The 14,763-nt window shown below is 41.5% G+C and overlaps 1 protein-coding gene across 6 annotated transcripts in view; it reads left to right on the top strand.

Moving 5' to 3' along the window:
* ptpdc1a (protein tyrosine phosphatase domain containing 1a) overlaps positions 1–14,763 on the top strand; it is a 146,209-nt gene that overhangs the window by 44,778 nt on the left and 86,668 nt on the right. For 2 of the 6 annotated variants that reach the window (XM_043708011.1, XM_043708010.1), the window contains one exon: positions 3,566–3,712. The exons of the other annotated variants lie outside the window; for them this stretch is intronic. The gene's annotated coding sequence lies outside the window, so the exon portion shown is untranslated. The remainder of the gene's footprint in view (positions 1–3,565; positions 3,713–14,763) is intronic. 6 annotated transcript variants of the gene reach the window in all.

Below are 14,763 nucleotides of genomic sequence, written 5' to 3'. Positions count from 1 at the left end.
AACCCTCCACCACCACCCTCTGTCTTCTATCTTTGAGCCAGTTCTGTATCCAAATGGCTAGTTCTCCCTGTTTTCCGTGAGATCTAACCTTGCTTATCAGTCTCCCATGGAGAACCTTGTCGAACGCCTTACTGAAGTCCATATAGATCACATCTACTGCTCTGCCCTCATCAATCTTCTTTGTTACTTCTTCAAAAAACTCAATCAAGTTTGTGAGACATAATTTCCCACGCACAAAGCCATGTCGACTATCCCTAATCAGTCCTTGCTTTTCCAAATACATGTACATCCTGTCCCTCAGGATTCCATCCAACAACTTGCCCACCACCGAGGTTAGGCCTACCGGTCTATAGTTCCCTGGCTTGTCTTTACTGCTCTTCTTAAACAGTGGCACCACGTTAGCCAACCTCAAGTCTTCGGCACCTCACCTGTGACTATCGATGATACAAATATATCAGCAAGAGGCCCAGCAATCACTTCTCTAGCTTCCCCAGAGTTCTCGGGTACACCTGATCAGGTCCTGGGGATTTATCCACTTTTAACCGTTTCAAGACATCCAGCACGTCCTCCTCTATAATCTGGACATTTACTACATTAAGTGTTAACAACATGACTGCCATAATAACTTCCATCCCTACCACCATGTGCTCCAAATGTATGTAAATATAGTCTTGTAAAAGTAACAAATGCCTTTGATTTGTTTGTTGATAGAGTCAAACTCCAATGTTTGTTTCTCCGTATGCTACTTACCTTCTGTACAAGGCTTGCCTTGCACATCTCCTTTAAAATATTCCACACTCACCTTAAACCTGTGTCCCCTAGTATTTAACATGTTCACCTTGGGAAAACACTCTTGACTATCCACACTGTCCATGCCTTTCATCATTTTATATGAGTTTATCAGGCCACCCCTCAGCTTCTGATACTCGAGCAACAAAAATCCAAGTTTTTCCAACCTCTTCTGAAAGCAAATGCACTCCTATTCAGGCAACATCCTAGTAAACCTCTTTTACACCATTTTCAAAGATATCAATCCTTCCTATTGTGTGGCGATCTGAACTGCATACAGTACTCCAAATATGGTTGAACTAAAGTTTTATACAGTTGCAACATAGCTTACCATCTTTTATACTCACTGCCCTGACCGATGAAGGCAAACATGCCGTGTATGTCTTCTTTATCACTTATCCATGCAGGTTGCCACTTCAGGGAGTTGTGGACGTGTGCCCCACGATCCTTCTGTATGTCATTGCACCCAAGGATCTTGCCATTTACTGCCTATTTTCCTCATGCATTTGAAGTCCCAAAATGCATCACCTTACACTTGTCCAGATTAAACTCCATCTGCCGTTTCTCTGCTCAACTTTTCAACTGATCTATATGCTGCTTAATCCTTTAACAACTTTTCTCATTATCCATAAATCTGCCAATTTTCATGTCATCTGCAAATTTATTAATCAGGCCACCTATATTTTCATGCAAGTCATTTATATTTATTGTACTGTTCTATATATCTACGTTGTCTGAAGTAGCCTAACAAAGCAGTTTTATTAAATACTTATATCAATTTAAATCAGTAGTCGAGGCCATACAAATTTTCTAGTTTTAACAAAACATAGACTGTGGACCTTTCAAAGGGGTAGGAAAATACTGATTGCTATTTGAATGTTTCTGTGTTGGAACATTGGAGTTGTCTATACCATAAAGGGGTTATGAATCTGAATAGCCATTATGAAGATGTTTTGCAATCTGTTTCCAGTGATAAAGTAAATGTATTATAAATATTTCCTCAGCAAAATTAACATGTGAAGATGAAAAATATTGCATTGTTATAAATATCTTAATGGTTTGCTACAAAGCTATAGAGTCTGTAGACTGTTGCCAATTTTCTATCAAGGATGTATAGCCATGTAAACTAGGAGCAGGAGTCAATCATTCAGCCCTTTGAGCCTGGTATTCTGCTTGTTAAATTGACCTGATTAGGTTTTAACTCTAGTTTGCAGTCTGTTCCTTGAAATCTTAGACTCGTTTATCAATCAAGAATCTGCCTAACTCAGCCTTAAAAATATTCAATGACATTGCCTCCACTACTCTGTGGAAAGAGAATTCCACAGACTAACGACCCTTTGAAAGAACAAAACATTTCTTCTCAGATGTATCTTGAATTAGCATCCCAATTCCATGAGTTGTCTTTTCAGACTTGCTTACTATTTGTCTTATTACTGGTAGTGGACAGTTTAACATGGGGTGTAAGATGCAATGATACATGACTTAATCTGTGCCATGTGAACTTGAGTGAAGATGAAATGTATACCATGACAGCAAGCAAGTGGAAATAGCGAGAGTACGGATCTTCTAAGAACAGTATCACAAGTGGATGTTGAGCAAATCAAACTTGAGTCTGAAATGAGTCTGGATTATTTATGTTTAAATGGCATTTAAATGTTATAGGTATGGATGTTGCTAATGTCGTTTTATGATTGATTGCCTGACGGTACGTTTCTCTGCGTGAAATAATTCATACTATTTCTTAACAGTCCCTCGAGGCTACCCAGTGCAGTTGCAATTCACTATCAATCAACTTAATATAGGCAAACTGCATCTTGTAAATTCATTTTAATTGAGCCAACTTCTATGATATGAGCAAGATCAGTGTTTATTGTATTTCAACTGTCATTTGATTTACTTTTTGTCTACACTTTTTGATTTTTTTTCTTTTGTCATCATCCATCTATATCATATTTCAATACACCATTCAGAGAATTTGAAAACAGGAAAGTAGATTCAATCACCCCTTAAGTAAAATATTCCTATTTGTTACAGCTTATGTGGAAAAACAAAACTTTTTGGGACCACATCTTATATATTTTAATTGGCCTAACAGCATGCAGCAAGAGAGAACCCCCAATATATATATATTGTTCAAGGACACTTATTATGTGACGTATGATTTACAATAAGCCACAACTGTCTTCTGTGATGTGGTTCGGTTAAATTCCTAATGCATTTCCACTCTCCCCAACTCCTGTACTGCCTCTGAGATTTGTAATGCCCCATTTATTAATCCAGTCCAAATTCAATGAGATAGTTATTCATCTAAGAAAATTTTTTAAAAAGTGTGTTCATTTAATTCTAATCCTGTAACAATGACATGACATGGCTACTTTCCCTCAGGATCGTTTATACATTTCAATAAGATTATCTCTCATTTTTTAAACTCCAGTGGTCAAGGCATAATCTGGCTAGCCTTTCCACATAAGATAACCCTTTCATTTTGCAGTGAGTCTAGTGAATCTCTAAACTACTTATCATGCAATTCTATCTTTTTAAATAAGGTGACCAAGAATATATGTGTTAATTCAGATGTAGTCTCATAAACAACCTGTATAACTACAGTAAAACTTTCCTACTTTTAATCATTCCCTTGCAATAAACAACTGTATTTCATTTGTTTTTTTAATCACTTGCTTTTCCTGCATGCTAACTTTTTATGAGTCATGTTGTGACGACTAGCTGACTAACCTCTTCTTAGTCAGTCGCAAAAAATATTTTTATTTCTTTTTAGCACGCAGCTATCACACTTAAAATATAGATCGCTAGAAAATGAAGAAGCCAATTACCAAGTTTTTCTTGAGTGAAAGAATAAAGAACTTTATTATCTGCTAACACAAGAAAAGATAAAATGCGACATCAAACATACGCAGAAACACAGGTAAGAAATTTAAAAGGATGTGTCTGGTACAGATAGGAGTAATAAAGGTTTTTCAGCCAAACAGATGTTTCAGGTGTTAAGTTTAAAATCTGAAGCCACAGTTGATTAATTATTGTCACGTACCTGCAGCAATAGATGAATTTATGGATATCTTTGAATGTGCATGCTCAAGTTGCTTTTATATCAAACAGTCTTTTCTAAATGATGAGAGAAGTAGATAGGAAGAAAGAAGGACTAAGCCTTCTAGGTTCTGCTGTTGTGAATCCATGTACTCTCTCTGTTGTATTGCTGAAAAGCAGCTGTTGCAATATGGTTTTAGTATGTGTTCTGGAGTATAACTCCAGTGTCTTTCCAGATTGGCTAACTGATAGAAAAGCCATGTATATGCCCATTATGTGAAATTATAATACATGTAGTACATGTGAGAAATAAACAGGAGATACAGATAGTGAATTTCGAGAAGATTTGTAGCTCAGGTTGAGATTCTGGATGTAGGTTTGCTCGCTGAGCTGGAAGGTTCATTTTAGGACGTTTTGTCACCATACTAGATAACCTCTTCAGTAAGCCTCCAAATGAAACACTGGTGGTATAGCCCGCTTTCTGTTTGTGTTTCCTTGGGTCGATGATGTCATTTCCTCTTGTGATGTCATTTCCTCTGGTGATGTCATTTCCTGTTCTTTTTCCCAGGGGTGGTAAATGGGATCAAAGTCAATGTGTTTGTTGACATAGTTCCAGTTGGAATGCCATGCTTCTAGGAATTCTTGTGCGTGTCCCAGTCGAAGTGGTGTCCCTCCTCATCCAGATGTAAGGATACTAGTGAGAGTAGGTCATGTCTTTTTGTGGCTAGTTGATGTTCATGTATCCTATTGGCTACTTTTCTGCCTGTTTGTCCAATGTGGTGTTTGTTACAGTTCTTACAAGTAAATGGCATTACTTTTGCTTGTTGTCTCTATAGAGTTTTTCAAGTTAATTAGCTACTTTTAATGTGTTGGTGGGTTTGTGGGCTACCATGATGCTAAGGGGTCTGAGTAGTCTGGCAGTCATTTCCGAGATGTCTTTGATGTAAGGGAGAGTGGCTAGGGTTTCTGGACATGTTTTGTCTGCTTGTTTGGGTTTGTTGCTGAGAAATTGGCAGACTAAGTTCATGGGGTACCCGTTCTTTTTGAATACACTGTATAGTTAATTTTCCTCTGCTCTTCGTAGTTTCTCCGTGCTGCAGCTCATTGTGGTTCTAATGCAGCTTTGTTTGTGGATGTTGGGATGATTACTTCTGAAGTTCAATATTTAGTCCGTATGTGTTATTTTCCTGTAGACACTGGTTTGAAGTTCCCCATGGCTGCTTGCTCTACTGCGATGTCTAGGAATGGCAGTTTATTGTCGTTTTCTTACCCTTTAGTAAATTTTATGCCACAACGGGTATTATTGTTGATCTTGAAGGTTTCCTTTAATTTGTTTCTTTTAGTGATGACAAGGGTGGCCTCTACGTAGCAGTCCCAAAGTTTGTGTTGGATGGTGGCAGTGCTGTTTGTTAGAGTCTCTGCATTACTGCCTCTGCTAAGAACCCTGATATCAGAGATCCCATGGGTGTTCCGTTGGTTTGTCTGTAGGTGTCCAACACACAATGCTTCTAGGGATTACGCAAAGTTCACAAACCAGGACCTATCCTCAAACCCATAGTCTTGCTACCTGGAACACCAACTTACAGATTGGTCAAGGAGCTACACCAAAGACTAAAACACTTAGTGGAAGGCTCACGCCACTCCATCCACTCCACCCAAGAGTTCCTGAAGACCATTAAGGACACCAAGATAGAAGACGATGAAATAATGGTCTCCTAAGATGTAACAGCCCTGTTCACATCCATCACCATCAACCTGGCCAAGGAAACACTGACTACACTATTAGAAGAACCAAAGACACATATCCCAAACACCACCAACTTAATTAGTAAGGACAATATCATCAAGCTAGTGGTCCTATGCCTTACCAGCCACTTCACCTTCAACAGCAAAACCTTAAGTCAAACCAACGGAACACCCATGGGATCTCCAAATCAGGGTTCTTAGCAGAGACAGTAATGCAGAGACTTGAACAAACAGCTCTGCCAACCATCCAACCCAAACTTTGGGTCCGCTACATAGATGACACCTTTGTCATCACTAAAAAATACAAATTAGAGGAAACCTTCAAGATCAATAATAATACCCTTACTGGCATAAGATTAACTAAAGAGGAGGAAAACACCAACAAACTGCCATTCCTAGATGTTGCAGTAGAGCGAACAGCCAATAGTGAACTTCAAACCAGTGTCTACAGGAAAACTACACGTACGGACCAAGTATTGAACTACAGAAACAATCATCCCAGCATCCACAAACAAAGCTGCATTAGAACCACAATGAGCCACTACACGCTGCAGCACGGAGGAACTATGAAGAGCAGAGGAAAATTACCTATACAGTGTATTCAAAAAGAACGGGTACCTCATGAACAATGTCTGCCAATTTCTCAGCAACAAACCCAAACAAGCAGACAAAACATGTCCAGAAATCCTAGTCACTCTCCCCTACATCAAAGACATCTCGTAAATGCCAGACTACTCAGACCCCTTAGCATCATGGTAGCCCCCAAACCCACCAACACACTAAAACAGCAGCTAATGAACTTGAAAGACCCTATACAGACAACAAGCAAAGTTAATGTCATTTACAAAATACCTTGCAAGTACTGTAACAATCACCACATTGGACAAACAGGCAGAAAAGTAGCCACCAGGATATATGAACATCAACTAACCACAAAAAGAAATGACCCTATCTCACTAGTCTCCTTACATATGGGTGAGAAAGGACACCGCTTCGACTGGGACAACACATTTATCCTAGGACAAGCCAAACAAAGACACGCACGAGAATTCCTAGAAGCATGGCATTCCAACTGGAACTCTATCAACAAACACATTGACTTGGATCCCATTTACCACCCTCTGAGAAAAGAACAGGAAATGGCATCACCAGAGGTAATGATATCACCAACGCAAGGAAACCCAAACATATAAATAGAAAGCGGGCTATACCATCAGTGCTTCATCTGGAGGCTCACTGAAGATATTACCTAGTATGGTGATGAAACGTCTGAAAATGAACCTTCCAGCTCATTGAGCAAACCTACATCCAGGCGATGCAGATTTCTTTAATGTGGGCTCTGACCTGGTTTTGATGTTTTTAGGTAGAAATATTAGCTTGAGTGCAACAGCTAAATTTATTCAACATGAGTCTCACAAAGCTTGCTGCAACCAGTGGTCAGGTGACTATTGCAGCCATTGTAGGTCTATGTTGCTTTCTTTTTAAAATAATTTTTGCCGATGAAATGTATCGGGTATTACAATCCTTATGTAAGTTAAAATGTTATACTGCATATTTACTGTTATTATAGTAATGTACCAGAAGACACAGGCAGTGTAGGTAGGCTTGAGAAGTCTTGGTTTCACATTTGGAACACCATGTTTCAGAATTGCTTGGAATATCAAAATAATTGCCTAGATGAATATGTGCAGGTTAGGTGAATTGACCACATTAAAATTGTCCATAGTGTTCAGGGATATGTAGGTTAGGTGTATTAGTCTGGGGTAAATGTAGAGCAGTAGGGGAATGGGTCTGGGTGGGTTACTGATTGGAGGTTTGTGTGGACTTGTTGGGCTGAAGGCCTGTTTCCCCACTGTAGGGAATCTGTATCATTCTCTGTATCATTGTTTAAATGGCAAAGTAGGCTTGGCTGGCTGAATGATCTATTTCTGTTCCAGAATTAATTACCTTTGTCACTGTATTCTTGGATGCAGTTTACTATGTTAAAGGGAGCAGGAGTTTTCACTGTTGCAAATTTGTAACATCTGGTACGGTATTTGCCAATTTTGTGCTTTGTTTTTTCAAATAACTATTAATAATTATATATGCTCCATACACTATTTTTAGATCAGCATTGTGTCTGAATGCATTGCAACCCAATAGATGTGTTATTCTGTCCATTGTTTCAGCTGAAGCTTTTCTGCTGTGAAAACTGCTGTTGCCTTTGTGCACATTTACTGAGCAAGGATTACATGATGTTCATATTTGCATACAAACATATGAACAATGATCGATAGGTAATGATCCTTTGGTCTTTCCTTCCTGTCCCATACAGTTACAAATAGCTTGTACACAATGGTACAAGTATCTTAGTAATGTACAAAACTGTGACATCTTCAGTGAGAGACAATAAGCCCGTTTGAAACCCAGGTTGACTTGGAGTGAAAACTTCTTGGGAATTTGTCTCCGACCTGTATGAGTCATCAAAATTAGTCCAGTTTAAACCTAAGGCTTTCACACCAGTGTTCTTCTCTGTGCTTGCTGTTGACTGTTGCCAATACTTACAGTTGTTAAACAACACATTAACTCTGTTGTTCTGTGACTTGCCAAATAATTGTCTTGAAAACAGGTATAGAAAGATTTGTTGCTCATTGGTATTTATCAAACATTTTGAGATTGCAACAATCCTGCACTTAACATTACAAGAAAACACAAATCTTAAAGAATCTATACTAATGGAATATGATATTTTCCTATGTAAATAGATGTAGTTCTGATAGGATAAATAAAATACTGAATCAACAGTAGTTAGTGTTCTGGGAAGATAAGATGATATTCTATTGGGTATTTTAGAGTCATAAAGATTAACAGCGTGGAAGCAGACCGTTCGGTCCAACTCGTCCATGCCGGCCAGATACCCCAACCCAATCTAGTCCCACCTGCCAGTACCCTGCCCATATCCCTCCAAACCCTTCCTATTCATATACCCATCCAACTGCCTCTTAAATGTTGCAAATGTACCAGCCTCTACCACTTCCTCTGGCTGCTCATTCCATACACGTACCACCCTCTGCGTGAAAAAGTTGCCCCTTAGGTCTCTTTTATATCTTTCCCCTCTCACCCTAAACCTATGCCCTCTAGTTCTGGATTCCTCGACCCCAGGAAAAAGACTTTGCCTATTTACCCTAACCATGCCCCTCATAATTTTGTATACCTATATAAGGTCACCCCTCAGCCTCCAACATTCCAGGGAAAACAGCCCCAGCCTGTTCAGCCTCTCTCTATAGCTCAAATCCTCCAACCCTGGCAACATCCTTGTAAATCTTTTCTGAACCCTTTCAAGTTTCACAACATCTTTCTAATAGGAAGGAGACCAGAACTGCATGCAATATTCCAATAATAGCCTAACCAATGTCCTGTACAGCCACAACATGACTTCCCGACTCCTGTACTCAATACTCTGACCAATAAAGGAAAGCATACCAAATGTCTTCTTCACTATCCTATCTACCTATGACTCCAATTTCAAGGAGCTATGAACCTGCACTCCAAGGTCTCTTTGTTCAGCAACACTCTCTGGGACCTTACCATTAAGTGCATAAGTCCTGCTAAGATTTGCTTTCCCAAAATGCAGCACCTCAAATTTATCTGAATTAAACTCTATCTGCCACTTCTCAGCCCATTGGCCTATCTGGTCCAGCTCCTGTTGTAATCTGAGGTAACCCTGTTCGCTGTCCACTACACCTCCAATTTTGGTGTCATCTGCAAACTTACTAACTGTACCTCTTATGCTCGCATCCAAATCATTTATGTAAATGACAAAAAGTAGAGGACCCAGCACTGATCCTGGTGGCACTCCACTGGTCACAGGCCTCCGGTCTGAAAAACAACCCTCCACCACCACCCTCTGTCTTCTACCTTTGAGCCAGTTCTGTATCCAAATGGCTAGTTCTCCCTGTATTCCATGAGATCTAACCTTGCTAATCAGTCTCCCATGGGGAGTCTTGTCGAACGCCTTACTGAAGTCCATATAGATCACATCTACTGCTCTGCCCTCATCAATCCTCTTTGTTACTTCCTCAAAAAACTCAATCAAGTTTGTGAGACATAATTTCCCATGCACAAAGCCATGTTGACTATCCCTAATTAGTCTTTGCCTTTCCAAATACATGTACATCCTGTCCTTCAGGATTCCCTCCAACAACTTGCCCACCACCGAGGTCAGGCTCACCGGTCTGTAGTTCCCTGGCTTGTCCTTACCACCCTTTTTAAACAGTGGCACCACGTAAGCCAACCTCTAGTCTTCCGGCACCTCACCTGTGACTATCGATGATACAAATATCTCAGCAAGAGGCCCATCAATCACTTCTCTAGCTTCCCACAGAGTTCTTGGGTACACCTGATCAGGTCCTGGGGATTTATCCACTTTTATGCATTTCAAGACATCCAGCACTTCCTCCTCTGTAATATGGACATTTTGCAAGATGTCACCATCTATTTCCGCACAGTTTATATCTTCCATATCTTTTTCCACAGTAAATACTAATGCAAAATACTCATTTAGTATCTCCCCCATTTTCTGCAGCTCCACACAAAGGCCGCCTTGCTGATCTTTGAGGGGCCCTATTCTCTCCCTAGTTACTCTTTTGTCCTCAGTGTATTTGTAAAAACTCTTTGGATTCTCCTTAATTCTATTTGCCAAAGCTATCTCATGTCCCCTTTTTGCCCTCCTGATTTCGCTCTTAAGTATAATCCTACTTTCTTTATACTCTTCTAAGGATTCACTCGATTTATCCTGTCTATACCTGACATATGCTTCCTTCTTTTTCTTAACCGAACTCTCAATTTCTTTAGTCATCCAGCATTCCCTATACCTACCAGCCTTTCCTTTCACCCTACCAGGAATATACTTTTTCTGGATTCTTGTTATCTCATTTCTGAAGGCTTCCCATTTTCCAGCCGTCCTTTACCTGCGAACATCTGCTCCAAATCAGCTTTCGAAAGTTCTTGCCTAATACCGTCAAAATTGGCCTTTTTCCAATTTACAACTTCAACTTTTAGATTCTAAACATTTAAAGTATTACATACATTGCTGGTAAAAGCAGGCAATTACATGGAAACTTTTAGACTGCAAGCTATGCTTGGTGGTAGATTCAACTCTCTTACTACTTTTTTAAACTTAAAAATGCCTTGAAATTTTGACTTTCTTTTTCTCATGGGAATTCTGTATTAGTGTACATCATCAGATTCTGAAAGTGGCATAAAATGTTGATTGATTCGAATGTCCTTTTAAGAAAATTAAGGCAAGTTCTGTCTATGGCTTTACAGGCTTTACAAGACAAAGATTGACACTGCAACTAAATAAGGTTTGAAGCATGTAGTAAATGTGTAAATTCAATATTTTAACATTTTAATTAACATTTAACTTTGAATTGCTAATTTTTGTGCAATCACAAATGTCAGCTTGCTGCAAGCTACTTTGGAAATGAATATTTTTCTTCACAAAAACTGAAAGAACTGTCAATGTTATAAATCAGAAACAAAAACAAAAGTTGCTGGAAAAGTTCAGCAGGTCTGGCAGCATCTGTGAAGGGAAATCAAAGTTAACGTTTCAGGTCCGGTGAACTTTCCTCAGTTTTTATTTCTCTGTATAACTTAGAGATCATTTCGGTTTATAGTGGAGCAAATGGAAGGAAAGACACAAGTGATTGCATTCATCAGTACTTTGAGGCTTTCTTCCCCAGTTTTCTACTGTGGTAGCACTCTCAAAATATGTTCCACAGACTTGTTTATGACACCTGACATTTTAAAAATTGTAAATTTCCTAAAGTCTAAATGTATGTCATATATATATATCTTTTATATAGATACAGTAATGTTGGTATTTGTGAAATCCTCGAATGTTAATAACTTGTGGTTGCAAGAATGATTCGAGGGATGAAGGGCTTGTCATACCAAGAGCAGTTGAAGACTCTAGGTCTGTATTCAGTGGAGTTGAAAAGCATGAGGTGGGATCCTGTTGAAACTTACAGAATACTGAGAGGTCTGAAGTGGATGTGGAGAAGGTGTTTCCACTAGTAGGAGAGACTAGACCCCAAGGGCACAGCCTCAGAGCAAAGGAAAGAACGGAAATGAGGAGGAATTTCTTCAACCAGTAGGTGGTTAATTTGTGGAACCTATAGCTGCAGAGGCTGTGAAGGCCAAGTCATTGAGTGTATTTAAGATAGTGATAGATAGTTTCTTGATGAGTAAGGGGATCAAGGATTATGGGGAGAAGGCAGGAGAATGAGGTCCAGAAGCATATCAGCCATAATTGAATGATGGACCAGACTCAATAGATAGATAGAACTTAATTTTGTTCCTAATTCTTAATGTCTTATGGTAACTGAAAGAGTGTGGAATCACATCAGGAAATCTGTCAGAATTTGAATCATTTAATTTGTCACATTAATTTTGTAATTCTGGTTCAATCCTTCCTTCAGTAATCCCAGTTTCCCACTTCAAATGTGATAAATTATTAGCCTCTCACTTTTCCCTGCCGCTTGCAGCCTCTCACTTCCCCCAGCCCCTTGTAATCTATCACTTCTCCCTGCTCTTGCTGCCCCGCATTTCTTCCAGCCCCATGCACCCTCCTCCTTTCAGCTCCCCGAGCCACTTGTAGACTCCTTTCCCACATGCTCCTTGTAGCTTTCCATTACACTGAGCTCCCCCCACCCTGCATCTGGCAGACTCCTACTCTGTGAAGCCAACCCACAACCTCACTTTCATGACCCCTTGCAGCCTTCCTTTCCACCCAATCACTTATCATCTTCACATCCCCTCCCTTCTTGCAGCCTCCCTCTTCTCCATCCACTGCCCTTTGCAGCCTACCTCCTCCATTCACTGCCCCTTGCAGCGTCTCCCCCCCCCCCCCGCTGACGACCTGTGCAGCATGCGTGTTCTCCATCCACTGCCCCTTGCAGTGCCCCTCTTCTCCATCTACTGCCCCTTGATCGTCTGAGAACTGACGTCTAAGTGGGAGAATCTTTGCAGAGAAGCATTAAATGGAATAAGGGCATCTGGAAACACTGTAGGAGAATTGGTGTATGGTGCCAGTAAATTGAAGAACGAGCACAAGAAGCCAATAATTTAGAGCAATGGAACAGAACTAAATGGGACAGATGGGGCAGGTATCAATAAATAGGAAAATTACTGCACAGTATCAATCTTCCATTTACTGTGCTGCAGTACCTCAGTACTCACCCTCTAAATGCAAGCACTCCCTCAATTCTGACCCCTGCATAATGAGGCACTATCTCTGTATTGACCCTCTGCCAGTGAGACACTCCTTCAGGACTGGCCCTCCAGCAATGAGGCGCGGCCTCAGAAGTTAGCCACTGACAATAATACACTCGCACAATTCTGACCCTCTGATAACGAGGCACTCCCTCAGTTCTGACCATCTGATGGTGCTGCAAGGCCTCAGGACAGTCCTCTAATTGTGTGACACTCCCTGCGTTCTGACCCCTTTACAACGAGGCACTGCCTCAGTATTGACCCTCTAGCAAAGGGGCACTGCCTCAGAACTGACCCTCTGGCAATGAGGCAACCCCTCAATTCTGACCTTATTACAATGAGGTTCTGCCTCAGTATTGACCATCTGACAGTGAGGCACTCCCTCAGTGCTAACCCTCTGATAGAAATGCAATACCTCAGTACATTCTTAGAAATGAATCTCTGACAGTAAGGCACTCGCACAGTTTTGACCCTCTTATTATGATGCTCTTTTTCAGGACTTACAGTGCTACTCTACTTCAGGACTGATGCTCTAAGCATGTGACATACCCTCATTTCTGATCCCTTTACAATGGATCACTGTCCCAGTATCAACTCGAATAAACAGGCACTGCCTCATTACTGACCCTCTGACAATGTGGCACTGCGTCACAATTGACCTGCTGACAGTGCTGTGATACCTCAGTACTGACCCTGTAATGGTTTGGCACTTGGTCAGTGCTGACACCCTTACAATGAGACATTGCCTCAGTATTGACGCTCTGACAAGTATGCAGTACCACAGTTTTGATCCTCAGTTTCAGTTTTGGTGCTCTGAAAGTGCTTCAATACCTCAATGCTCACCCACTGACAGTGTGATACTCCCTCAGTGCTGACCCTCTGATAGAACTGCAATACAGCGCCTCAGTGCTGACTCTCCAATTGTGTGATACTCCCTTAATTATGACACTATTGCAGACGCATTGCCACAGTATTGACATCTGACAATGATGCACTCCCTCAGTACTGTCCCTCTGAAAAGGAGATACTCACTCAGTACTAACCCTCTGACAGTGCTTCAGTACTGCCTCTGTCCTCATCCTGTGATCATTGTAAGGGGTCAGAATTGAGTGGGTGCCACACATTTAGAGAGAGTGCCTCACTGTGAGTGGATCAGAACTGAGAGGTTGCATTACTAACAGAGGGTCAATACTGAGCCGCTGTCTCACCTAATGGGGTCAGAATTGACGGAGTGCAGCACTATTTGAGAGTCGATCAGCAGGCCTCATCTCTATCTGTTTCCCCTTGCAGCCTCCTCTTCCATGGATGCTGCTTGCAACCTCCTTCCTCCCCATCCCTTCACTGATGCCCTATGTAGTGACCTTCTTCCCCACTCTTACTGATGGCTGGTGCATTGTCTCTCTTCTCCCTCCCTACTGATGCCCCGTGCAGCGACCCTCTTCCCCTTCACCACTGATGCCCCGCGCAGTGTCCCTCTTCCCCTTCTCCGCTGATGCCCCGTGCAGCGTCCCTCTTCCCCTTCTCCGCTGATGCCCCTTGCAGCATCCCTCTTCCCCTTCTCGGCTGATGCACTGCGCAGCATCCCTCTTCCCCTCCCTCCTGATGCTCCATGCAGCGTCCCTCTTCCCCCACACAACTGATGCCCCGTGCAGCATCCCTCTTCCCCCACCCAACTGATGCCCTGTGCAGCAACCCTCTTACCCCACCCAACTGATGCCCTGTGCAGTGTCCCTCTTCCCCTCTCCACTGATGCCCCATGCAGCGTCCCTCTTCCCCCTCTCCACTGATGCCCCGCGCAGCGTCCCTCTTCCCCCTCTCCACTGATGCCCCGCGCAGCCTCCCTCTTCTCCATTTGCTGCGCCTTGCTTCAAATACAATATTTACTCAATTGTTGGGATGGACAGAGAGGAATGAACAGGAGTGAGGAACACT

The sequence above is a fragment of the Chiloscyllium plagiosum genome, chromosome 18, assembly GCF_004010195.1.
Source record: "Chiloscyllium plagiosum isolate BGI_BamShark_2017 chromosome 18, ASM401019v2, whole genome shotgun sequence".
Lineage (NCBI taxonomy): Eukaryota > Metazoa > Chordata > Chondrichthyes > Orectolobiformes > Hemiscylliidae > Chiloscyllium > Chiloscyllium plagiosum.
This window is presented reverse-complemented; position numbering and strand designations above follow the sequence as displayed.